The sequence below is a fragment of the Anolis carolinensis genome, chromosome 4, assembly GCF_035594765.1.
Source record: "Anolis carolinensis isolate JA03-04 chromosome 4, rAnoCar3.1.pri, whole genome shotgun sequence".
Lineage (NCBI taxonomy): Eukaryota > Metazoa > Chordata > Lepidosauria > Squamata > Dactyloidae > Anolis > Anolis carolinensis.
Window position 1 is genome coordinate 102,596,915 of NC_085844.1, and position 26,230 is coordinate 102,623,144.

General features: G+C 41.0%; 1 protein-coding gene and 1 long non-coding RNA gene across 5 annotated transcripts in view; one reads left to right on the forward strand and one right to left on the reverse strand.

Moving 5' to 3' along the window:
• fbxl7 (F-box and leucine rich repeat protein 7) overlaps window positions 1–26,230 on the forward strand; it is a 206,541-nt gene that overhangs the window by 157,488 nt on the left and 22,823 nt on the right. The window lies entirely within an intron of this gene.
• The window catches only part of LOC134298194 (uncharacterized), a 35,778-nt gene continuing 14,015 nt past the window's right edge, over window positions 4,468–26,230 (reverse strand). For both annotated transcript variants that reach the window (XR_010005139.1, XR_010005138.1), the window contains exon 3: window positions 4,468–5,109. This is a non-coding gene — a long non-coding RNA (uncharacterized LOC134298194). The remainder of the gene's footprint in view (window positions 5,110–26,230) is intronic.

The window sequence follows — 26,230 nt, forward strand, 5'->3', positions numbered from 1 at the left end:
TGTTCCTACAAGGCGAGCCTGAGATATAGGTAGTGGCGACAGGAGGGCCTCCCCCGATGATCGGAGAGGTCGGGCAGGTTTATGATAGGAGATACGGTCACGAAGGTAGGCGGGTCCCAAACCGTTTAGGGCTTTATAAATGATGGTCTGCACCTTGAATTGGGACCGGAAGATGAACGGCAGCCAGTGGAGCTCCTTAAACAGGGGAGTAGATCTCTCCCTGTAACTCGCCCCCGTTATTAGTCTGGCGGCCGAACGTTGGACCAGCTGTAACTTCCGGGCCGTCTTCAAGGGAAGCCCCACGTAGAGCGCATTACAGTAGTCCAGTCTAGAGGTAACTAATGCATGCACCACCGTGGTCAAGTCAGACTTCACGAGGTATGGTCGCAGTTGGCGCACAAGTTTGAGTTGTGCAAAAGCCCTCCCGGCCACCGCCGACACCTGCGCTTCAAGCGTCAGCGCTGAGTCCAGGAGGACCCCCAAACTGCGGACCTGTGATTTCAGGGGGAGTGCAACCCCGTCCAGCACAGGTTGCCACCCAATACCCCGATCCGACGAGCGACTGACCAGGAGGGCCTCTGTCTTGTCAGGATTGATCCTCAGTTTGTTCCTCCTCATCCAGTCCGCCACAGCGGCCAGGCACTGGTTCAGCACCCAAGGAGCTTCCTTGGAGTCAGGTGGGAACGAGTAGTGGATTTGTGTGTCATCTGCGTAGAGATGGCAACACCCTCCAAAACTCCGGATGACCTCTCCCAGCGGTTTCATGTAGATGTTAAAAAGCATGGGGGATAAAATAGACCCTTGCGGGACCCCACAGGTCAAAGGCCAGGGGTCCGAGCAGGTATCCCCCAGCTTCACCATCTGGGAACGGCCCTCCAGGAAGGACTGGAGCCACTGCAAAACAGTGCCACCGAGTCCCATCCCGGAGAGCCTCCCCAGAAGGATACCATGGTCGATGGTATCGAAAGCCGCAGAGATGTCCAGGAGAACCAGCAGGGTCACACTCCCCCTGTCCAGTTCCCTGCGGAGGTCATCCACCAAGGCGACCAAAGCCGTCTCAGTGCTGTACCCAGGCCTGAAGCCAGACTGCGAGCGGTCCAGAAAATCAGTGTCATCGAGGAACTCCTGGAGCTGCGTGGCCACCACCCGCTCCAGAACCTTGCCCAAAAACGGGAGGTTGGAAATTGGTCTGTAGTTGTTACATACAGATGGGTCTAGCGAGGTCTTTTTTAGTAACGGTTTTACCACCGCTTGCTTAAAACAAGATGGAAATGACCCCTGACCCAGGGAGGCATTTATTATAGCCACAAACCAATCCAACAACCCCTCTTTGGCCTGCTTAACCAGCCAAGAGGGACAAGGATCCAGAGCACAAGTGGTCGCCCTCACAGACCCAAGAATCCCCTCCACGTCATCCGGAAGAACAAGCCGGAAAGAATCCCACAAAATCGGACAGACAGGTGCCTCGGTTACCTCCGCTGGGACTACAATTAAGCTGGAGTCCAACTCATGGCGTATCTGAGCAACTTTGCCTGCAAAGTGGTGCGCAAAATCGCTGCACCTAGTTGCCAAGTCATCAGGAAGCCCCTGGGTCTCAGGAGGCCGCAGGAGCTCCCCAACAACTCGGAACAACTCCGATGGCCTGTTGGCCGCAGACGCTATGCGGGCAGTCGTGAAAGCTTTCCTGGCTGCTCGCAGAGCCACGGAGTAAGCCTTAATAGCGGCTTTAGCCCGTGTTTGGTCAGACACATCCCGAGATTTCCTCCAGATGCACTCTAGTCCCCTCCTCGCACGCTTCATCACAGCCAGCTCCTCAGTGAACCAAGGAGTCGACATGACTCTACGCAGCGAAAGAGGACGTTCGGGAGCGATCGTGTCAAGTGCCCTTGTCAGCTCACTATTATAGCGATCAGCCAGGACATCGACAGGATCGCCAGTCTCCAGAACAGGAAGATCCCCAAGAGACCTCAGGAGTCCATCCGGATCCATCAGCCTCCTGGGGCGGACCATCTTAATGGGTCCACCACCCCTGCGGAGGTTAGAAGACACGGCGAAACTCAAACAGATCAGATGATGGTCAGACCATGACAATGGAAGAATATTTTGCTCTTCCACTCTGACTGTCCCACCGTCCACAATGAAGACGAGGTCCAGCGTGTGTCCCGCCTGATGTGTGGGCCCAGATATAACTTGAGTCAGCCCCATGGTCGTCATGGCAACCATGAAATCCTGAGCTGCACCTGTCAAAGAGGTCTCGGCATGAATATTAAAGTCCCCCAAAACTATGAGTTGTTGGGAGACCAGGGCCGAATTGGAGGCCACTTCTGCTAGCTCGGACAGAGAGACTGCTGGGTCGCGGGGTGGACGGTACACCAGCAGAATCCCCAAGCTGTCTCGGGCTCCCACCTTCAGGAAGACACACTCAAACCTCGAAGACTGCGGAACGGCGCATCTGATCAGGGCGATGGACTGCCGACTGCCTTACTGGATAGCAGTCACTGTAAGTGACCAGGGGATCTGTTCTCCTCTCAATTAGCATACAGCAGACACCAACTTCTATCAGCTTTCTCCAGTGCAAGGAGGAATCCTACTTCTGACTACCATGATGGAGAAAGATGATAACATGAGTCTGCTACAGGGAACAGCAGCTTAAAATACAGCAACAAAACACAGTTAAAAACATAACCATGAATTAAAAATACATAAATATTTAACAGAGCAGTGTCATGCCCCATGAAGACCCTCACTGTTTGCCCCTAGTTAAGCCCTTTTTAGTTAGAGGGATTAATATTTTATTTACAGTTTGTGAGGGTTCAGTGTAGACAGCCTCTTTGCATTTGAAGTCTCTATCACCCTGCCCCTTTAAGAATCCCCTCAGGGGTGGAGCCACAGGCAAGGCACTTCTGGTTCTTGAAAGAGTCAGCCTTTTTGTGATTGAAAGGTAAAGAGAGAGGAAAGCCAGAAGGTTTACAAAATAGCATGTCCAGTTGGAGCTGTATTAAAGTCCAGTCAGAGTTAAATATTGAGACCATTTTAGAGACAATTGAACATCATACAAGAAAGAGACAATAAGAAGAAATAAAGGTTCAAGAGCCTCAGTTTGGCTAGAACTGTGTCTATCTCTCAAAGACTTTATCCCTTCTCATAAAGACTTTGTAGTGAGACTCAGGAGGAGAGAAAGTCTAATAATCTTGTTCGTTAATAAATTCTTGTTTGATTCAATTAGATAGTCTCCAATCAGTTCCCTGTGCAGCCAGTTGACCTTCCAAGTAGTTAAGATAGCTTGGGGGTAGAACAAGCATATATAAAAAAACAATTCATAATTTATAGATTCATAATTTTAAAATCTCTGGATAGGTCTGTTGGAAAAGATTGGTCTTAAGTGCTCTTTTAAATGCAGACAATGTATACAGGTTTTGAAGCTCTTCCAGAGGTCATTCCACAATTTGGAAGCAGCCAAAGAAAAAGTCCTTTGAATAATAATTGCTGGCCTAGTACTGGCTAACTGAAATAAATATCCCCAGGAAGACCCGAGTGCTCGATGTGGTTTATATGGGAGAAAGGGGATTCCGTGAGGAAATTGGATCCAAAACATGAATAGCCTTAAAAGTGACAACCAACATTTTTTACCATGCCCAGAAACTAATTGGCAACCAGTGGAGTTATTTTTTTATTTTAATATAGATGTAATATGATCACTCCTAAATGCACCAGCAACCAATCTGGCTGCCATGTTTTATACTAATTGAAGCTTTCAGATATGCACTAACATCTTGAGCTCCTCCAGCTCTAGGAAGGTGAGCAGCTGGCATCTTGGCCTGCTCCTGGTTGTTATATATATCTGTCTGGGCTGTCACTTGGAGCAACAGATCTAGAAACAGTCCTAAATTGGGAAGACTCAGGAGAGTGTCACCCCACCCAGGAGCCCTTAACAGTAAGCGACTCTTTCTTGTCTGGATTCAATTCCATTTTTCAATTTTTTTGTTTTTTTTTCCACCTAGCCCATAACGTCCTTCTGAAACATATTAAGGCACTCCATCTTTATCTGATACTATTTTTGAAAGCATGGAAAATTATATGTGGGTGTCATTGGCATGTTGATAGTCATTAATTCCTCTGGATAATTATCCCAGTAGTTTCTTACATTTTTAAAACCATGTTACTTACATAGTTACATACATAGCTACAAAATTAATGTAGTATAGCTGACCTAGCATACTAGGTTTTGCATTTTGTATCTGCCTATTGACTCCTAAATACAATTTCTTCCAAAAGCAGTGAAGTCTTGCAACGAGCTGATTTTAAGGCAATTGCCAGCAATCCCACAGGCACTATATCAGTTTGCCAAGTGAATACCAAAAGAATGGTTTGAATGGTATGAGTTTGAATGGTGTTCAGTATATCACTATTGGTGAAAGCCAGATGTAGAAATCTAATTTGAAGTAAAGTATAGAAACACATTTCAAGTTCAAGTTTTTTCTCAGTTTTTTATTAATCTGATTCAGGTTCAGAGGACAAAAACATTGAAAACTGTCCACTAAGAAGGAGTACCATTTAAAGCAGGGTGTATTTAGAGCAAAAGGAAACATTTTGTGCATAACTGGGCTCTGTAATAACGAGGCACAAAAAACTTCGTAAGCTAAAAAATTGATGCATATAAGTCTTTTTTATACTCACACAATGACTTTTTACTGTACATACCACTCTTAACATTTTCACGATGTATTCACATTTGCAAAGATTTACATTTTGACCCCCAATTAAATTCAGTGGCCGGTAGCTGCTCCAGATTTTAATCTGAATGTTAAAGGAATTACCCAAGATGTTGATAGATTTAGTACTTTGAATCACACTTTTAACATTTGGATTGTAATCCAATGCAGGTTGCCCTTCTTGTTGCTTTGTACACCACCAGCTGCTGCTGACTAAAAAACCACAAGAGCCGTGTGTATTACCATATTAACCTTTTCTCCCTCTTGCACATTTTTCTATACATAATAAATCTTCAGTAGAATAAACAGGATGAGTGGGTGTAGCAATTTGGGATATGAGGTGGCATTGTTATGGGCAGGCAATGCTGTGATGTCTTCATATCTACTTTCCTGCAAACTGCAAAATCAGAACAGAGGAATTAAAATTTTGGGGTTGGTTGTCTGAACAATCAAATGACAAACTACTTTTAGAATGGAAAAAGTTCCATAACAACAAATTATCCCAAAAAGATCCCAAAACAAAACCTAAATTGAGGTAAGCACTTTCAGTGTGTAATATGACTGGCAGGAAAAGTATTTCATTTTTATTTAAACCACTATTGTTCTCTGTTATTGGCAGGCCTCTTCCCATTCTGTTTGAGATGGCAAATTACCAAATGTGACTACACACACGTATACACATAGTGAATGGAGTAGTCTTCCCAAAGTTCACACCAAAAATGACTAGAAACCCTTTTTAAATTGCAAAATACAATTTGGAGAAGAGATAGCATAGGGCTTTTTTCTATCCATGGTTTCCTTTTATTATCTGGACTCAACACGCACACACATATACCGGCTTGTATCTGTAGACAACAAATAACTGGTGTCTGCAGTCGCTCCACACTTAATGAATAACGGATGGGACTTTATATGTTTGGCCAGGTTTGCTATGATTAAATGTTTTACTAGTAACATTGGCTGAACAGAACAAAATGTTTTAAGATCTATTTGTGACATACAGATACTGCTGGTTTCTGCAAGTTCCAAAGACCTTGGCTATGGGACTGACTTGAGGTCCTCCCAAGTGTCTGGTGGATGTTGTGAACTGAAAGCAACAAATTCTTGGGTTTCCCTCTGTCCTTGAGGATGAAGGGATGCTAACCAGATGATCAAGGATGCCACGGGAAGCCCAGGCCAAGGTGTGGGAAACTCTCCATGATTATTTCATTTTGTTTCTCTAAATCCCACCTACATTCTAATCTTGTTGCAACTAAGTATTACAAGGAATGTCCTGGTGGGAAGAGTTGCTTGACAGCGGTAAGATCTCTTTCATTAGAGCTTTTGAAACAGAGGTTGGGTAGCCACCTGTCAGGCATAGTCTACTAGTGGATTTCAATACTTGACAGTGTTAGGTTAAGTGTACCATGGAACAGCTTCGAAGGGTACGTCTATACACTTCCCTATATCCCAGGATCTGATCCTAGATTATTTGCTTGTCCCAGATTATCTGGCAGTGGAGACTCATATAATCCAGTTCAAAGCAGATGATCTGGAATCAGATACTGGGATATAGGACAGTGTACAATTCTAAAATGAAGTGCTCCTTTGGTCATATTGTGCTGTGAGACCTTGTTTTCCTTCAAGCTATTACCACAATCCCATCACTTTCCCAGGCACATTCAGCAGACACAAGCGGAAGACCCCTCGTAGTGGTTTCTCCTAGTCTTTGAACTCTCTCTCAAAGGAGACTAGAGTGGCTTCATCCTTGCTTGCCTAATTTCCTGTCCCAACAAGCTTTTAAGAGTTGGCCATAATGAACTTTTTATAATTTTCTGGATTCTTTAATGGCTTCTGATGCCTTGAAACCATCAAATATTTTACCTTCCTCCCAAGAGCATCAAGCAGAAGCTTATCAGGATCTCATGTGAACCTGTGGCAATTTCTGTCACAAAATCATTTTCAAACCATGAACATGACAAATAATTTAAACTATATTTCAGTTGAATTACTTTTCCCATTCTCTCTGTTTTGCTGTTCAACACATGCTCAGTAAGGGACTCTGATAATAACTGATACAGCTTTCGACAATATGGATAACTGTTTACTTTGCCTCTTGTAGGCAGCCACACCGCTACAGTAGGATCAGCAAGAGTAAAATTTATCCTATATACTCATGTATAAGTCCAGAAATTTGAGAAAAAAAATAACCCTAAAAAATGCACTCATCAAGTTTAGAAACTCCTAAGCAATAGAAAACACATTACTCACTCTCCTTAATAATCTCATTTCGCTTAGCATTCTCTATAAATTTTTAAGTTATCACACAAGTGGTGTGCTAAAATGCTCACTACAGAATTAAAAAAAACAAAAATACTAAAATGCAAACACATTTCATTACACAGGCTTATTAATTAGGCAAAATACTCTGTGTACTTGGAATACCATATACTCTTGTCTCCATGATACTAAAACATGGACAAAAACTTCAACTTGAGAGTGAGTTTGGTGAGAACAAAGCCACTATTTAGCTCAGGAACATTTGTTGTGCAAATATAAACTTAGAAACCATGAAATCTTTTAATTTCATGTCTATCAGTGAAAGATACTTCAGATCTTATTCCAGATTATACTAGGTGCTTTGTAGGTTTTCCCCATCACCACCACCATTCTTTCCACGAGATTTTTTGCAGTATATTAAATCATGGTGTTCTCTTTTCTTATGCCACACATCATTTGATAGACTGAGTCCAATGGTAATTACATCGTTAATTGAGGATGTGTTTCCCAGACAACCATCCCTCCCAGGCATCCAACATTAGTGAAATAAGAGCTTTTCTTTTTCTCCCTTTCTAGGAACTGATTACAGTACTTTAAAAGACCAGCGTGGGGATATACTTTTTTGAAAATGACATTTCCGGAGAGTGGAATAGATGTTCAACATTTCCACTTTCTATTTGAATGTTCTGCTGACAAAAATATAATCTTCACATGCTTGGTCCAACATTTTGTGGACAGTTAATTGAGCTATTCAACAGAAAGTTTATTTTTAGGTCCTAGTCAGTTAGCAAAGTAGCTAGAGCCTCTTTTGCTTTCAAAGGTATACAATTATGTTGACTGAAACATCAATGGCCTCATTAATAATGGGTGACAATTTTATCTAATTGAATTCTGATGAGTATGGGCACTACCCCAGTTGTTGTGTTTTGTGATTGCAAAAATGAACTGGAAATGAAATAATATTCTGTAGTTTAATAATACAAAGTGCTTTGTTCAAGAGAAAGGTGACAAAATACCAAACCAGAACAAGATTAACTCATCCTGGAGATGTGTCATAATCAAATTCAGTCAACAGTGATGGAATCGTGAAACCCACTCATGTGCAGAAATCTGACAACTCATCTCTCCCAGTCAAATTGTTCTTTGTTAAACTATTATTTATTTGCTGCTTCTCCATTCTGAAGGCTCTCACACACATTGCCTAGGCTACAGCATTTCTCTTTCTCTCTTTGTCTTCATTTTAGTGCATGTTAATGAATAAAGGGAGTTTCCAAGACCTGAGTAGAGCTGTTGATGATTAGAGCTCTTGGACATCTCTCATTTGTAGGGTTGCCATAAATCTAAGTCAATGTCCACAGGGTCACCTTTAGTCAAAGCTGACTTGTCAGCAAATAACAACGAACAGCCACTGAAGGTCAACATTTGGTGTGTGTTAAGGGTCTGAGTGTTCTTAAATACCTACAATAAGGATGTAAATGGTTAAGAACTATCTAATACATGTTGACTCAAGTGTTGCTAGTACTATTCCTCAATAATTAGGCCAGAAAAAATAGCCTTGTGGTCATATAACCAGCTCTCATTCCATTTCTTCTTGACCTCTCACTTTGTTACAAAGGGATTGGCAACATGTACACTTGTCTATGCCAAGCACAATTAAGCACTTCTTTGTAATGTGATTTATCCTCTGCAAAAGATTTTCAACTTACAATTCATTTCAGATCATTACTAGATTACATCCATCTACTAATACATTGCTGTTGTGGTGATGGTGTGTTGTGCCTTCAAGTCATTTCTAAGACCCTAGGGGCCCGTCCAGACAGGCCCAAAAACTGGAACCTGTCTCAGTTTTACCAGAGGCATCCAAATGATGCCTCTGGTAAAACCAAATTAATTTGGAACAAACCAGGGGTTCCCTTGTTTGTTCTGAATTTATTAAACACCTGGTAAAATCCCAATCTTATGGTAAGATCTGGGTTTTACCAAGTGTGGTCCTTGTGTGGATTTGACCTGGGGACCATGTCATGCAACTCCCAGGCCCAATCCATGCAACCAGCTTGGTTTTTCAGTTCCAGGAGCCCAAAAAACTGAGAGGGCACTCACTCCCTCCCCCAAAACCCCAAATTTCCACATAAAAAGTAAATAAAACTTACCTGGCTGCCGTAACATTTCTCTTTGCACTATTCTGGCATGAGGAAATCCCCCCCTCCCCAGTCTCCTGATGCACCATTTCCTCGTGCCAGGAGGGCACGCGGAGGAACCTTATGGCAGCCAGGTTAGTTTATTTACTTTTTAAGGGGAAATTTTGGGGGCTTCGGAGTGGCTGCATGCCATCATCATAATAATCAAGAAGGCATTTAGCCACCCCATGTGAAAGCCCTGGTTTTTTGATGGGAGTGAGGATGGAAATCCACGCCAAAGTGGGTTTTTAAAACCCACTTTGACATGAATTTCTGGGCTGTCTGGAAGTGCTATAAGTGGATTTTCATGGAATTTTCTTGGCTAGATTTGTTCAGAGGAAATTTGCCTTTGCCTTCCTCTGAAACTGAGGCCCCTTTTACACTATCCTATATCTCAGGATCTACTTTGAATTGGATTATAGGAGTCTACACTGCCAGATAATCTGGGATAAGAATGTGACTTGTAGATTGCCAAGCAGGAATTTGAATCTGGACACTCCAAAATCCTAAATCAAGCATTCCGATCATTGCACTATTTTCACTAATAATTTAAAGGATAACTGTGAAATAATTGCAGTAACAAATAAATGTCAGGATGTGTCAGTTCCTGCTATCTATAGAAGAGATTGTTAGTTAGTTAGATAGATAGATAGATAGATAGATAGATAGATAGATAGATAGATAGATAGATAGATAGATAGGACCAAAATCATAAAGAATGACTGTAATATAGGATTTACTCAGAGATGTGCATATGTGTACAATGTTAATGTAAAATGAAATCAAGTACTCCAATATTTGTTGACAGTACTCCAATACTTGTTGATTTTTAGAGAAGAAAATCTGGTGATATCTAAGAACCAGAAAAGTCAGAATAGGGAACTTTCTTATAACCAAATGTGAAAAAAAATCTGCCTTAGAAGGGATGAAAGTGAAAATTTTATAGCACGAATACAGCATTTTTATAAAACATACTTGTTCTTCTTCCATGGAAATATAATTCCTTGTTCACATATTATATAAATATACTAAGCTTCTTTAGAATTTTGATTCTATGAAGTTCAGAACACTCATAATACATATAGTAATTACGTGAAGGATTATGTAGCTCAGTCCATTGACAGAGGTGTCTCACAAAAGCATAATATTGAAGAGGTTTGCCTTTTACTGTTTCATATTAGATAGACCTTCTTAGGCAGGAGTCCATTCATTTAATCTCTATTTAATGAAAAGTGGAACATGAATCATAAACTTGTTTTGTTCCGATCTTTTGTTAGAAAGGGGCCCTAAGCTCATGGATTTACAGTAGAAGATTGCCATTTTACATAAGAATGTCTCACAAGCAAGAATTAGCTGAAGCAAATACAAATAATTATTTTTTCACATTCTTATCTTTCCCAATTTTACTTTTTCAAGTTTTATCAGTTCTCATATTTTTCACTTATAGACAATAAAATGGAAATTACTTGGACTAAAAATCCATGGAGTGTCATGTAGTAAAACCCTTAACATTGGCCAGGATAAATATAGAGCATTTTAGAACATGGTAGTAGTTGTTTCAGCTCCAGCCATTTTCCTTTAAATTTCAAGACATATTTTGTGGGAAGTTGCACATGTGTGTGCGTGCATGCACATATAAGTCAGTGATGGAGGTGTTGTTTTATCTTTTTCTATTTCTAGTCAAGGAGGAGATCTAGCCAGAAAGCAAAACTATGAAATGATCATACCTGGCATCTCTCATGTAACTAGATTTGGCATTTGTTTGCCAATCTCTGTTCTAAGAATGCATCTACATTGAAAATTGATGCAATTTGACAGCACTTTAATTGCCAGGGTTCAATACTATGGAATAATGAGTTGTAGTTTTGCAAAGTCGCTAGCTTTTTCTACCAAAGTAAGCTGGTGCCTCACCAAATTACACATCCCATGGTCTATGGCCTCACCGTTACTAAACCATTGCAACTAAAGCAACAGATCGCGTGAAACCCGCTTATAGTCCCGAGGCAATGGGGAGAGGCTGACTACCCACGAAAGGCTTGACAACAAGCCTCCTGACTGCTGCTTCTCCTCCTCCACCCTCCCCCTGAGCGGAGCCATTCCATGTGGCACCAGGAAGTGGGGGCACCTTGGTGACTTCATTTTCAGGCCTGTTCCTGGGGTTATTTGGGGTGCTGATTCAGAAAATTGCATTGGATAGATCGCATTAGTTCTAGATTATTAAATATGGTTTTCTCTGGGTGAGCAGATGGCGACTACTGGATGGCATGTGTTCTGTATCAGAAACTAGAGCTGATGTGGTCTATCCAATGCAATTTTCTGAATCAGCACCCCAAATAACCAAACCAAATCTAAAGTTGAACAAAAATGGATTTGTAACCCTTTTGGTACTAATGTTGGAGATTGCTTCCTGGCTAAAGTGGTCCATGGTCAAGTGGTTCCTAGTCAAATTGGTCCCTGATCAAGTGGTCCCTAGTTAAAAAAAAAAAGGTTGGGAACCACTGCTGTAGCTGGTGCTATGAGAGCTTACTAAAGAGAACCAGTAAAATATTTCTATTTGACACATAGCCCCAATTTAAAATCCCCCACTGTTCTCTATGATGGTTAATAGTGTGAATTCTAAGGATCTTGCTCTAAGAGAGAAAAAGAAAACAATTTCATACTTACGCAAGATTATCCATGACAGGTAATAATGGAAATTAATAGTATTTTGGCATCAGTCATGAACTTTCCCAGCTAGATCTCTCAGGTGGAGCATTGGATTAAAAAAATAATAAACCTAGTGACAGGAAGGGAAGGCTTCTAATATTAACCCAAATACAGATGAATGGTTTGTCATCTCCCCAGACAACAGCAGGCAACTGTTCTTTCAACAAAAATTCCAGCCATACAAATGATTTCAGTAAACTATTATTTTCTGTATAGTGCTAGATTATAGCTTGATATGTCCCCCAACATAGAACTACAGAGGTCCAGAACAGAGTTGAGATAATACAAGTTTTGGAACTTTTGAAATATGAAATATTGAAATACACAACAAATTATGTTGGTCAAAAAGTTTGCCCATGAGATAGATACACACATACACACACATGATATGTAATATACTATAATATAATAACATTTATTGGGCTCCATGAGAAACTTTTGCTTCAAAAAAGGCTCCAAGCTGAAAAAGTTTGAAAACCCCTTCGCTAGACTTCAGCTTGGTTGCAGTGTCTTTTGTTACTAAATTAGTATTTATTGGTACCTGCTGAGGCTCCTACGGACTCTTGTGTTTGTTCAGGGTATTGCCATTCATTTTTGTCCCTTGACAGCTATGTGTACCAGTTGTGATTAGTGGCTAAATGTGAAAGCATTAGTGTGAGACATGCAAGGTGAGATGAAGCCTGGGCATGTGATGAAGGAATTATTCTCTTCCAGGCACTGTATTGTGCCCAGAACTGTTCTAAACACCTTATTAGCATGCCACATTGGTTTGTGGGAATTACCAGCCTTTCTTCTCTTATCTAATCCTGTTTATTGTTGATTGATTCATTACATGTCCCTACCAGCTTTATGCCAGTAAAATTGGCAGTCAAGGTGGCAAGCAGTAATAAAATGCAAAGGAAAACAAATATAGTTAAAGCAGAACAATGGATTAAAATGCAATTAAAACACATTAGTAAAAGAAGCAAACAACTGATTAAAAGTCCTTCAAGAGTAACCTAAGTGCCAAAGGTATGTCTTAATTCTGTCTTTTAAAAAGGCCTTTAGCTGTCAGGGGCATGGTAAGGGAAATGGGGCCAACAAATATGGTCTGCGGCCTCACCCTTACTACACCCTTGCAATGAGAGCAACTGGTCTCGTGAAACCCTCTTATAGTGCTGAGGCAATGGGGATGTCGGAAGGGAAGAGGCTTACTACCCACTAAAGGCCAACAAGAAGCCTCCTGACTGCTGTTTCTCCTCCTCCACCCTCCCCCTGAGCGGAGCTGTTCCATGTGGCACCTAAAAGTGAGGGTGCCTTGGTGTCTACGTTTTTAGGCCTGTTCCTGTGGTTATTTGGAGCACTGATTCAGAAAACTGCATTGGATAGACCACATCAAATCTAAATTATTAAATATGGTTTTCTGTGGGTAAGTGGATGGTGACTAGTGGAGCATATATTCTGCATCAGAAACTGGAGCTGATGTGGTGTATACAATGCAATTTTCTGAATCAGCACCCCAAATAACCAGATGAGTTTAAAGTTAACCAAAAACTGAGTTGTAGCCCTTTTGGTACTAATGTTGGAGAGTGGTCCCTGGTCAAAGTGAGCCCTGGTCAAGTGGTCCCTGGTCAAAAAAATGTTGGGAACCACTGTTTTAGTGGAACAGAAAAGAAGGTGAATTTTACTGGATTCCCTTCTCATGGCTCTCCATCCCACATTCCATCATAGCCTAAAGATTCTCCCAACCCTCTGGAGTGATGGAAATGTGTTGAAACAATGCCTTCATCTTCATTTCCCAGAGAAGACTCTCCTAAAACAAAGAGCTTTCTGTAATTAGAGGAACTCCAAATGGATTTGACTTTTAATGTGTAGTCTTGTATAGAAATTAAAAAATGTGATGTCTAAAAAGAATTCCAAAAGAGCTAGAGAATAGCTGAATTTTCCCTATTATAACTGAAATTTTAAGATATAATTTAATTACTTGTCCTTATAAGTTCTTGAGTTAGATATTTGTTGAGAAGCAGCTAGCTACTGGATCTGCTTGGAAATGAGGTGGGACTCAATCATGAGATTTATTTTGTGAATTAGTGTAACTCTTTTATTGAAATGTATTGGATCCTGATGGAAGGGAGTGTCTTCATTTTAGTCAGATTTTGGTAGGTCATGAAAATCTTAACGGAATATTCATACCCCATCTTCTCCTCCAGACTAATTCCTTCCTTCTAATTCATCCAACAGTTTCTGTTCAATGAGGCACTTCTGCTCAATGAGGCACTACAATTCTCTGGCTGAGAATCCTAATTTTGTTGTGTGCCTTCACATCATCCTCAATGCAAAGGTAATCATGCCGCCATAATTGTGTAGTGTAAAAGGGCTCCAGTTGAAAGATCAGAATGGTTTCTCCCTCTCCCATGAGGAAAGTATTTGACTTAATAGTAATCTCAGAAAAATTCTAGCCATTCATAAAAGACATTTTACTTCATGCCTAAAAAATACTGCAGTGTGCAAAGGAGTTAATCTAAAACAGCTAGCTATTTTTGCTTACAGTCTTCTTATATTATGCTGAGGAGAGTACAGTTGACTTGTTAGACTAGATCAGCAGTCATACACATAACCTTCCAGATGAGACTGCACATCCCATCACTCTTCATCAATGATGATTCTAGCTATGACTGATAAGAACTGCAGCCCAACAACTTTTAGACGGCCTCTTGATCCCATGCCTTGGAGTTGATTTCTGAGGAAGACATTCCTTTGATATTTGCGGGCTTGGGGAAAGGAAGGAAAAACTTCCAGATTAAATGTGACATTTCAGAGGTATAAATAACCTCACTTACTGAGAACCTTTATTATAGATCTTAGACTGTTTTGAGTGAGTTCTCAAAAATGTGACTGAAGGCAAAATTGAAGGAATTTGTATTTAGACTTAGGTAGTCAATTTATTTCCCAGCTGCCTTGTATGATTTTACTCTTCTCAATGAAAAGTATTAGTTACCTACCATCCTGAATCCAGTCTCCAAAATGGTTTTAGCACTTTGGATAGATCTTCTAAAGTTAAAATTAGCATGGAATGGATTCTTTGCCCCCACTAATTTAGAAGACATCACCCACCACTGGACAAAGAATATTTTGTGTTCCTCAATGGACAGCAATTAGAGTTATGTCAATCATCTAGCCTTAAAAGTTGTCCAAGGACACAATTAACCTACTTAAAAAATCAAATGTGTGTGTGGCATTTCAATGGACCGGGAGATAAGGTAAAGTGCCACTAACCACTATTTTTATTGCCATTTTAAATAAGCACCATTTTCTTACAGCATTGTATTATATTTTGGGATTTGAGCATAATTTTGGTGTCTACAGGGGATCCTGGAACAAAACTTCAGCAGATACCAAGCAGTGAATCCTTTGTTGCAACAATTTTTTCCTCTTACTAGTTTGCAGTGCCTAACCTATCAAAAATTAACTGTTATTCCTTTGCCTCTAATGTCTGTTATTTTCAGATGTACTTTCTCTGCAATTTCCTAGCTATTCAGCTGCCATGACTTCTGAATGCTCAGTTAATTTTCCAAGATGGCAACTTATCTGGCCATCACTACCTGTCACAAGATCCCAAATCAGTCCAGAGCAGATGAGTGCAGGGAAGATGGGGCAGTGGCATTGGCCCATGTAGACAGCAGATAAGTTCACCTTGGTGTTGGTGTCTATACTTTTGCCTACATTGTAGGGCTCCTCCAGAGTCACAGGAAAAATCAGTGGTTTGATGTTTTGGCCTACAACTCCCAGAAATCCCAGGCAGTTTACCAGTTGTTGGGATTTCTAGAAGTTGAAGGCCAAAACATCTGGGAACCCACAGGTTGAGAACCAATGATTTATAGTCTTTCCCTCCTTGATATACTTAGGCGATCCCTCGTAGCTTGAGGATGATGTCCTCCAAGTGTAGTGTCTTGGTGGTGGATGTGTAGGTGGCTGTGAAGACCTATTCTTGACCTGCATGTTCTTTTGCAGTGAAGACATTTATTTCAAAGTTGCATCCAGTCCTTCCTCTCTTCATAGTATTTGCATTTCCAAACACTTGTTTGTCTCATTTGCATTCTGCTTCAGTTGGGAAAAATATGTTTGTGTTAAAGCAAAAGAGTAGCCATATTCCCCATAAAGGCAAGTATATAGAAAATCTATAATGACAACGGAGTACAGTGTGCTTAAATAGTCTGTGGACTGTGCTCTAATGCTACACATTTCTGTATGGAATGTCGTGTTTGGAACAACCCTTAATGCCTTTGTAATTAGCCTAAGCTCAGGTGGACTGCTACAAAACACAAAACTATGGTTCTGTTGCCATGAACAGAGTAGAATGTATTTATGTTGGCTGTTTCTAAGGTGTCAGGCTGTTTTTTAAAGTTGCTGTGTTGAGACATAAAACCTTTATTTGTTCAGGCCCTGGCTAAATGGGGGACCACCTACTTAAACACAATTTGCATCTGTGCTCAGATGTATGCCAAGGTGATAAAAACATCTTGGGCTATTAACATCGATTCGACTTTAAAGAGTATTGTGTTTCATATGTTCCATCTTATACAGATATCTATATGTTGCTTCCCCATACATTTTCAATTGGTATTTCTTCTTCATTTATCATACTCATCCTTGTCTACATTACAAATGCTCCAGAGTTTTTTTTCTGGCTCCAAATAGTCTGCAAATAGAATCATGCAGTTGTGTTAACTCAGAAATAGATCCTACTGTGTTCAATAAGGCTTGCTCTTGTTTCAGAGCTTGAAAAGCGTACATTTTTACACTAGGATTCCCAGCATCCTCCACCCTACATGGACAATGAGAAATTCTGAGAAATGTAGTCAAATAAATAACTTTGCCAGTGTCTGAGTTGTTTTAGACTTTTAGCCTGAGACTATCTTTTAAAACTATGTTTTATTGTTGTTGTTGTTATTATTATTATTATTATTATTATTATTATTATTATTATTATTTTATTTTTATGCCCCGCCCCATCTCCCTGAGGGGACTTGGGGTGGCTTACATGGGACCAAGCCCAGGCAAAATAAACAATATAAAACACAGCAATAAAACAAATCAATCAACAATAAAGCAAGTCATAAAACAAATGAGGTCACATAAAAACAAACATGCTTGATAAAATCCTGGGTTGGCTCCTAAAAAGAACTGGCCCATAAAAGTGCTAGTAGTGTCAGATACAGTCGGGCAGAGGACGATATAAAACCATTATCCCATTAAAGTGCTGGGGGAAGGCATAAACAAAGGAGACTATGGCCGGCTAAAGGAATAAAATGCAGTAAGAATAGGGTTGTTGTATGTCTTTCGGGCTGTGTGGCCATGTTCCAGAAGTATTCTCTCCTAACGTTTCGCCCACATCTATGGCAGGCATCCTCAGAGGTTGTGAGGTATGGAGGATGCCATGAGGATGCCTGCCATAGGTGTGGGCGAAACGTCAGGAGAGAATACTTCTGGAACATGGCCACACAGCCCGAAAGACATACAACAACCCTGAATCTGAGCGACTTTGTCTGCAAAATGGTGAGCGAACTCGCTACACCGAGTTGCCGAGTCCCCGGGTGCCCCTCCAACCTCAGGAGGGTGGAGGAGCTCCCCGATGACCCGAAACAACTCTGAAGGTCTATTAGTTGCAGATGCAATGTTGCAGACGCAATGTGGGCAACTGCAACACCACAGAATAGGCCTTAATCGGTCAGAGACATCACAAGATGTCCACCAGCGGCACTCTAGTCTCCTTCTCCCATGTTTCATCTCTTGCCAGCTCCCTGGTAAACCAAGGGGCTGGGGTGACTCCACACAACGAGAGAAGCCATTGTTTGGGATTCCGGTGTTTGTTCCCAGGTAACAGAGTTATGATTTCAGTTCCCTTTGACTGATGAGGAGTTTCCCCGAGAAGTCAGATTAGTTTGAGAATGGAGGGAGTGAAAAATAGACTATTTAGATGGTCTGAGAAAATCTGTGAGAAGTCCTTGAAGTCCAGGTGTGTTCGGCATGATCTCATGGCTTCTTGGTCTTAAATTAAGTGGTGTTTCCCCTGTGCCTTTCAGAAGAGACAACATTGCTTAAGGATGGTATTCATGTCTCAGCTCTCAAGTTCATGATTCAAGTTTTCTGTCTTTGCCTTTGTTTCTGGAAGGATTTGCCTTGGAAAAAGTTCCTCTTTTCATGCTTATGGATTTATGTTTGAATGACTGCTGTGGATTTTGACTCTCTTGACTTCATGTACTTTGCTATTTGTGGATTTTTGCTATTTTGTATCTTCTACTCTACTGCACTTTTGGGAAATGCCCCTTTCCCCTTTGTAAATGCTTTTCTTAATAAACTTTTGTAGCTAGCACTACTGGACTCTGGTGTGGTGCTGGGTGAAAAAGTGTCTCAAGGCTAGAATGCAACAGATACAAGGCTAGAATGCAACAGATACAAGGCACCGGGCAACAGGTTTGCCCTACTGCCCTACAGATTCCCCCACTGTACCCCGCATCCTTAGTGAGATAAGCTTGATGGTTAGTTAGGTGTAATGTTTAACAGGCAAGTTGGTCAAGGTCTAGATGCAGATCCATGTGGGTGCCATCCCTAACAGCAGCTGTAACCAATAAAAGTTGAGGCCAACCTCTTAAATTCCCACATGTGTGTTTGTGTGTTATTTCAAGCACCGCAAGACCTGATCCTGAACATGGAAGCGTCAGTCTCAAAGAGCTCCAACAGCTTCATATACAGGCTTATAAAGCTTTTATTCCATTGCACTATTTGTATTGCACCATTATTTCACAAGAGTAGGGTGCATGTTGGATACAGTGTGTTTGGCCTAGAGTTATTGTTTGTATTACGCATGGAAATATGCACACACTCCTTTGTGTAATGTTCTATGCCAGATTATTTTAAATCAGTCCTTTTGATTAGCAACAGTATAGTCTAACCAATCTGTTTATCTGATGTCATTCAGACCTTGACCTGTCCATGGCTTGTAAAGTTATTGTGTGTAGACTGTACAGGACTTCCCATTTGGAAATGATTAAAGATTGGTGGATTCATAGAGGAACATCTGAACCTTTTGATTTTTATTAGTAAATTAAAGCATAATGGCCACAGTCCCAGCCTATTTGCTCTGTAGCAGTCTTTGATTTTAATAGATTAAGAATTGAAGCCAACAAGGAAATCTCAGGAGCAACCCCAAACTCTGATCCAACCCTTCCATCCCACCCTGCATTACAGATGTATAGAAATGTGTGTGTTACATCACATGTTGCTTAAAATAACAGGGAACCTCAGAATGTCTCTCAAATGGGTTTAACCCTTTCCACGGAAGAGCATTTCAAATGGTGTGGAAAAATCCTTTTAGCTGACCTTTTTCAAGTAATTGGTAGCTACTGATTAAAGAGAGATAGCCTGTTTTGTGCATTCAGTACCGGTAGGCATCCCTATGATGGATTTGTGTTTGCTATTGAAAATAGCTTCTTTTTCACCCAAAGTTGATTCTCCATGCCTGTATTTAATTCCTATGCATCAGAAGAAGGGACCTCGCAGATATTGTTGGGTTACAATTTCCATTACCTCTCATCATTGGTTGGAGTTAGTGGATGTTGCAACTCAGCAATACATGGAAGACAGTAAGTTTCTGCTGACAGAACAACTGTCAATAGTTGTTTGTTGTTGTTGTTGTTGACCAAACTATGCCTGAGATCTTGCAATGGGGCATGTATGTGCATCATGACTGGTCTGGGATAATTTTAAACAACTGATTTTAAAGTGGAGATCATTGTTTTTAGTATTTATGTATATTTATAGTTTATTTTATGTTCTGACATTGAATGTTTGCTGTATATATATTGTGCTCCACTCTTTGTCCCCTTCGGGGTGAGAAGGGCAGAATATAAATGTTTTAAATAAATAAATGATTAAAAAATCATGAAGTTATGTCTCTGTTGTTGCATCTCCTAATAGAAACTTAGCATTCGGCTTCTAAACAGTGGAGCCTTACACCATGGCCATTTCTTTATCGTTGGAGAGTGTATGAGGAACTGGTATCTTCTACCTGGATGACTTGTGACAGGCATCTACAATGACCTCTGGGGTTTCTTACATTCTCCCTGACAATGATGTACTTATAACACATACAGCTAAAAGAAAATAGCTGGACATTTCCCTATGCATCCCCAACTACTACTACTCCCTGCTCTCTGACAACACAGAAATGGAAATGTTACAAGGGGAGTTTGAAGGGTTATTGCTGCATGATGAGAATGGAATTCCAATCTTTATAATGACCATAAATGTGTTGTTAGACAGTACAGTCTTGGGACTATTTCAGTGAGTTTTGTAAGGGATGTGGCTCTTGTCCAACTGATGTTAGTGATGACTATGATTGTAGAAGTAAGTAAGCAAGTAAGTAAAAGTTTATTTGTATACCGCCCTCTCTCCCAAAAGGGACTCAGGGCGGTTTCCAATATAAAATCAGCATAAAACATTGTACAATAAAACACTGAAAACACTATAAAACGCTATAAGAATCAAAAACAAAAACAAAACATAACAATTGACTAAAACAATCACATAAGCAGAAGGAATATAATCACTCAAATAACATATGAATCTGCAAAGAAAAAAAGAAAAAAGACCACTGGGATGGAGGAGAGGATGGCCTGGAGGGACCACTAGAACTAAAATACAATGTTATATTCTAAGATGCTTTCGGGCAGAGGAATATAGTGCAATGTTTCAAGTCAAAGAGATGGCCTGTGCAACTACTATAGCTATGGGCTCGGTTATCCAAAGGCGCAGCGGAAGAGCCAGGTTTTAAGCAGCTTTTTGAATTAAGCCAGAGTGGGTGCTTGCTGGATCTCCTCCGGAAGGGAATTCCAGATCCGGGGAGCAACAATAGAAAAGGCCCGCTCCCTCGTCCCCGCCAACCGAGCCTGGGATGGTGGCGGGAGCGAAAGAAGTGCCCTACCGGATGAACGAAGAGGACGAGTGGGTTCATAGCGGGAGATGCGGTCAAAAAGGTAGGCGGGTCCCAAACCATTTAGGGTTTTATAGGTAAGAACCTGCACCTTGAATTGGGACTGGAAAATACTGGGAATACTTCCCAGACTTCCATTGCCTTCAGTGGAGGATATTGCTAAGAATTCATCTACACTGTAGAATTAGTCAACTGACATGGCTCAGTGCTATGGAATCATAAGTGTTGCAGTTTGACAGAGTCTTCCTACCAAAAAGTGCTAGTGCCTCACCAGTCTAAAACTTCCATGATTCCAAAGCATTGCCCATGGCAGTAGAAGTAGCATCAAACTGCATTAATTCTAAAGTGTAGATACACGCTTAATTGGTAGAAAATCCCATTTGAATTAAGAGCCCCTCCTTCAGAATAAATATGGATAGAATCCAGATGTCTCATGAAAACCACTGTGATTTAAGTCTAACTTAAATCCAGTGACTTCGAAAGAATGTAATACTTTGAAGACTGGTATGCATATGATAACAAAGAAGATATGAGTGGGAGCCAACCTCACAAATGACAAGTATATTACATTAGTTTTTTTGTATTCCCTGTGTCATTACTTTCAGATCTGGAGCATTTTCCACCAAAGTAACATAGTCCATGCTATGTAGTGATATATGTGGCATCAACAATGGCCTTCCAAGTTATTATTGAAAATAGCACCCACTTTAATCTTGGTTATCCTATGTACCATTGATCTACCAAGGGTTCCCTTCTCTGAATAGGATAGTGCTAGGTCCTGATTTAAGGTTTTAGAAAGTACACTATAGCTGGTCCTCCATCATGCTTCTATACACAGTTTCTTATGGGCTGCTTTGCTAAATAAGTAAATGTGTTCCCGTATGCAACCTTGTGACTTGATCAGGGCAGCCATTTCGCATTTTTCCTAAATGATAAGTAGATTCTCCTGGCTTAAAAGGATACCAGTATTAAAATGAAATAAAATGCACATTTCAAAAAACTTCCACCAGTGTACCACAATATCAAAACATTTTTTTCTAAAATCCCCAGAATCAGTTCCATGTCTCCCCCCCTCCCCCCACTTTTAAATCAGCCATGTGGGAAACTTCCAAACAGTGCAGATATTTTGACAGTTGTTTTCCTCAGCAGTGCTGTTAAAGCCTTGGTGTCAGGAGCCGCCTTGACCTTTCTGTACTGATAAAGTAAGGTCAATGAGAAAGGTCAGCATGAACAATCCACTGAATTGCCTACCTCGGTGTTTCAGCATTGGCACACAGTGACTGTTGATTTTCTAGGAATTAAATTGTGTGAACTTAAGGTGGCACTCAGAAGAAACAATCAATCACATTCCTATGAAAATTGCAACTGATAGCTTGATAGCTGCCTTCAAAAGATCAGTGCTATCACCTTTTGCATACAGGGAACAAGCTATCTCTAAATAACAGGTCTTCTGGCATGGCCAGGTTTAAACCATATTGCCATATTTGCAAGCTTCCCAGGGAATCAGATTGGACTATGTCAACACTGTGCTCTGACAGGGTCATTATTGTGTCCTTATGTTTACACAAGCACAAAACTAGGCTGTGTGTGAGGCCATGAGAAAACAAAAGGGTCTTTTTTAACCATTGCAACTCAATGATGAGGGGGTTCCCAGGGAGCCTGGACACTGCGTTTAGGCAAAACCCAAATAACATGTATATTCTTCCACAAGGAAAACTTTGGCTGAGTCACATTGTGAAAGCTTCTTCAACTATCCTTGGGGATTAATTCAGGGGTTTGTTTCAAAACTGAAGAGCTTATTTCAGGCCCTTAGCAAAAAAAAAAGGGGGGGGACCCCCCCTCCAGATGACTTTTCAGATCAGTGTCTCCTGATCTGGCACAAGATCTCAACAAGGCCCTGAAATTACCATCATTATGCAAAGGTTCTTCACAGGTAATAGGTCCTGAATCATTACTTCATCTTACAGCCAGTTCTTGTTGGCCACAAAGGGCAATAGTTTCCACAATTGGCAGATGTTTCTTTCTGGGGTTTTTTTGTTTGTTTGTTTGTTTGTTTTTTGCTTCCTTCTTATTTCCTTTCTCATGACAATGGGTTACATCAAGACATTTTCCACTGTGAATTAGCAAGAAGTTTTCACCAAGCATAAGTTGTTCTAATAGTACTTTGTTTTTTGGTGTCCCTTGAAGACTTGTATTGCATCTTTCCGTTTCACAAATGGTTTAGCAACCAATGCACCAAGCTTCTGATGAACATCTTTACCCCCAACTTCTCCTGCAAACACCACAAAGTACTTACAGAGCACATCCTGTAGATGAAATGAGTAGGGCAACCAGGGAAATCTGCTGAACCATTTATGTTGAAAACTTAGATGCCTCTTCTTATCCACAGGAAATACATATCCTGGCAATGGAGTCTGGATTTTGCACTAACTGAGTCATCAGAAACAGTCTTGTTCATATAAAGTCCAAGGCCTAACAATGGCACAGCTTCTTCTCTTTGCTCCTGTTCCATGGTTTCTTTGACAGGGCTTGGATTAGATGAACCAGTCAGCGGTAGACACCGCAGTTTCCAGTTTCCTCAGTTTTCACCTGCAATCTAGGCCAAATCCCCTTTGCCTACCAGCTGTAGGTAGGCCAACTTTGTCACTTCCACTGCCAGCTATTACAGCTATTGCAATGTAAATTGGTAGAAAGGTGGATAATAATAATGCGAATGATCCAAAATTGGTTGAGTTCATGCTTGCCATTCTGAAGGGACTCTTATTTTTTTCTTCTCATAGACTTGGCATGGGGATTTGGTTAACCAGTGAAAATTCATGAGTAAACCAGGATTTGTTTCTGAAAATGTGGGTGGGTGAACTCCTAACCTGCCCCCTTGGCTACAGACTTGGCTTCTTTTATGACCTCATCATATGGGCTGTGAATCTGGCAGTGCCCAGCGTGAGGAATCCATCGTCGCATGATTTTCATCACCCAGTTTACCCCCTACCTCATCCCATGGGGGGGGGGGAGTGACCGCCGCTTGGCTTTCCCCTGTTGATCCCAGTGCAACACGGGAAGCCTCCCGGCAATATATACCGGTTCCATGGCAATACCGGTTCCATCTGCAGTTCTGCAACTGGATGTACTTCTACGTCATGGGATGGGAGCCGGCAGTCTCCATCGCAAAACTGCAGAGGAACCAGCTCTGCCTGATGAGTACGTTAGTTGTGTCCTACATCACCACTTTTTTCTACATTCGCTCAGCATAGACATCTCTCCCTGAAGCATAAACTGCTAGCTTTGCAGGTTTCCCAAAAGTTTCCTGCATAGTGTCCAGGATTTGGATAACAGCTAAATATTTGAGAACATATCCTTCCTCTTGGAACATGAAAAGTTCAGCATGTAAATCAAAACTATGAAGTTGATGGAAAACTTGATAACTATGTGTGTATAGGGTTCTTATCTCTGAGAAAATTCCATTACAGAGAATGTATGGCCCTTTAGATATTTTTGACTCAGACTTTCATAATTTCTTACCATTGGCCATGCTAGCTAGAGCTTCCGGGGGAGGGCATGAAGTTTAAAACATCTGGAAGGTCAAAGGTTCTCTGTCCCCAGTCCTAACCAAAACATCCTTCCTCCATGAAGCTACGAAAAAAAACCCTTTGCATTTGCCTGCATCAGAAACATATGCTCACTTATAGTCTCTCCTCATAAAGTTGGCATACTGGGTCTTATGAAAATTCAATATCTCCAAATCATTTTGGATGTTAAAGAGATTTCTATCTCTGAAGCAAACACTGGTTGTGGCCAACTCTCAGTTAAAAGTCCAAACAGTGGAATTGTTTGCTTTAGGGCAAAAAAAGGGGGGAACACTAAAAATATAGAAGACAGACAAATAAGGCTTTCTAAACAAAGACTAATTGCTCTCATAAATGCAGGGTCCTTGTTATTTAAGAGCAAGAGTTTACATATACATATGAGAAAAGGGTGGGCTAGTGAGGAACGGAGCTGCGTCTTGTAAAAGAGCCTGACTCCACGAGTCTCTAGAATTTGTTTTGTTGTATAGTTTGGATGCCCTGCCAAGTTTACATTTTCTGTCATTTCACTCTGTGTATTTATAATAGCACACAAGCAACAACTCCAGAATTTCCAAGGGGATGTTAGTTGTAGTGTAGCTGAAAGCAAAGCAGAAGGCACCAACAGATAGCCGCATATTGACTAAACAAACAACAGAATGTCCAGATAATTAATTGTCTCTGCAAGGATTTCTTCTTCTTTTAGTTTCTTCAGAGCTTTGAAAAGTAACTTTGGAGTAGGAATATAGCTACCAGAATTCTGAGAGGTTTGGTCCAAAAAAGTAACTTTTCTGAACTCTGATTTTCTTACTATGCCCATACTATAGAATAGAAAGAATCAGAAGCAGAGGAGTTGTTATGACCGGAAGGATTTATACCTTTAAATGCTGTCTTTAATATGGATGTTCATAAAGGGATCTGCAACCTCCCTTCCACACATTCAGTATTACCTTTAGCATATCATGTCAGAACCGAACACAAATTATATAATCTTATTTGAAATACAGGTTCAGCATCCTTATCAGGACTTTTGAAATCCCAAATTCAACATTGTCCACATGGATGGATTTGGAGGATATTGTGAGCCAGGCATTAAAAATGTGCCCCCCACTCCCTTTTTTTTTTACTCTTCCTGACATTTTGCCAAAGGTGTTTCAATGTATTTTTCTGAGAAGAGGATTCTATCTTTCATCAGATTCAACAGAGGGTTAGTGTCTCGAATTGTATTTTAGTCAGTTTCAGAAACTGCAAGTTGCTTCTGGTGTAAGAGAATTGGCCATCTGCAAGGACGTTGCACAGGGGATGTTTGGATGTATTGATGTTTTTGCCATCCTTGTGGGAGGCTTCTCTCACGTCCCCACATGGAGCTGGAGCTGATAGAGAGAGCTCATCCACTCTCTCCCCAGGTTGGATTTGAACTGACAGCCTTCAGATCAGCAATCCAACCTACAAGTCATCAGTCCTGCCAGCACAAGAGTTTAACCCACTGCACCAAGTCATGACTAGAGCAGTCTGTTGAATCCATTATGTTTATCTATATGACAAATCATTCAACAATTAATTGGATGGGTCTACCCTAGATGGGAATAACCAGCAGGATGCCAGTTGGTGATTCCGCCCCCCCCCCCCCCACAAGGTAAAAATTATTGCCTTACATTGATATATAGCATCAAGAAGAGTTTTGCTGGATAAGCTCAAAGGCTTGCCTGGTCTAGTATCCTATTTCCTTGCCATCCAGCCAGATGCCTGTAGGAAGCCCATGAGCAGGAACTGAATGCAACAGAATCTCCTTCTGGTCATCTTTGCTATAACTCATGTTGGTACTTACCTCCAATACTGGAGACA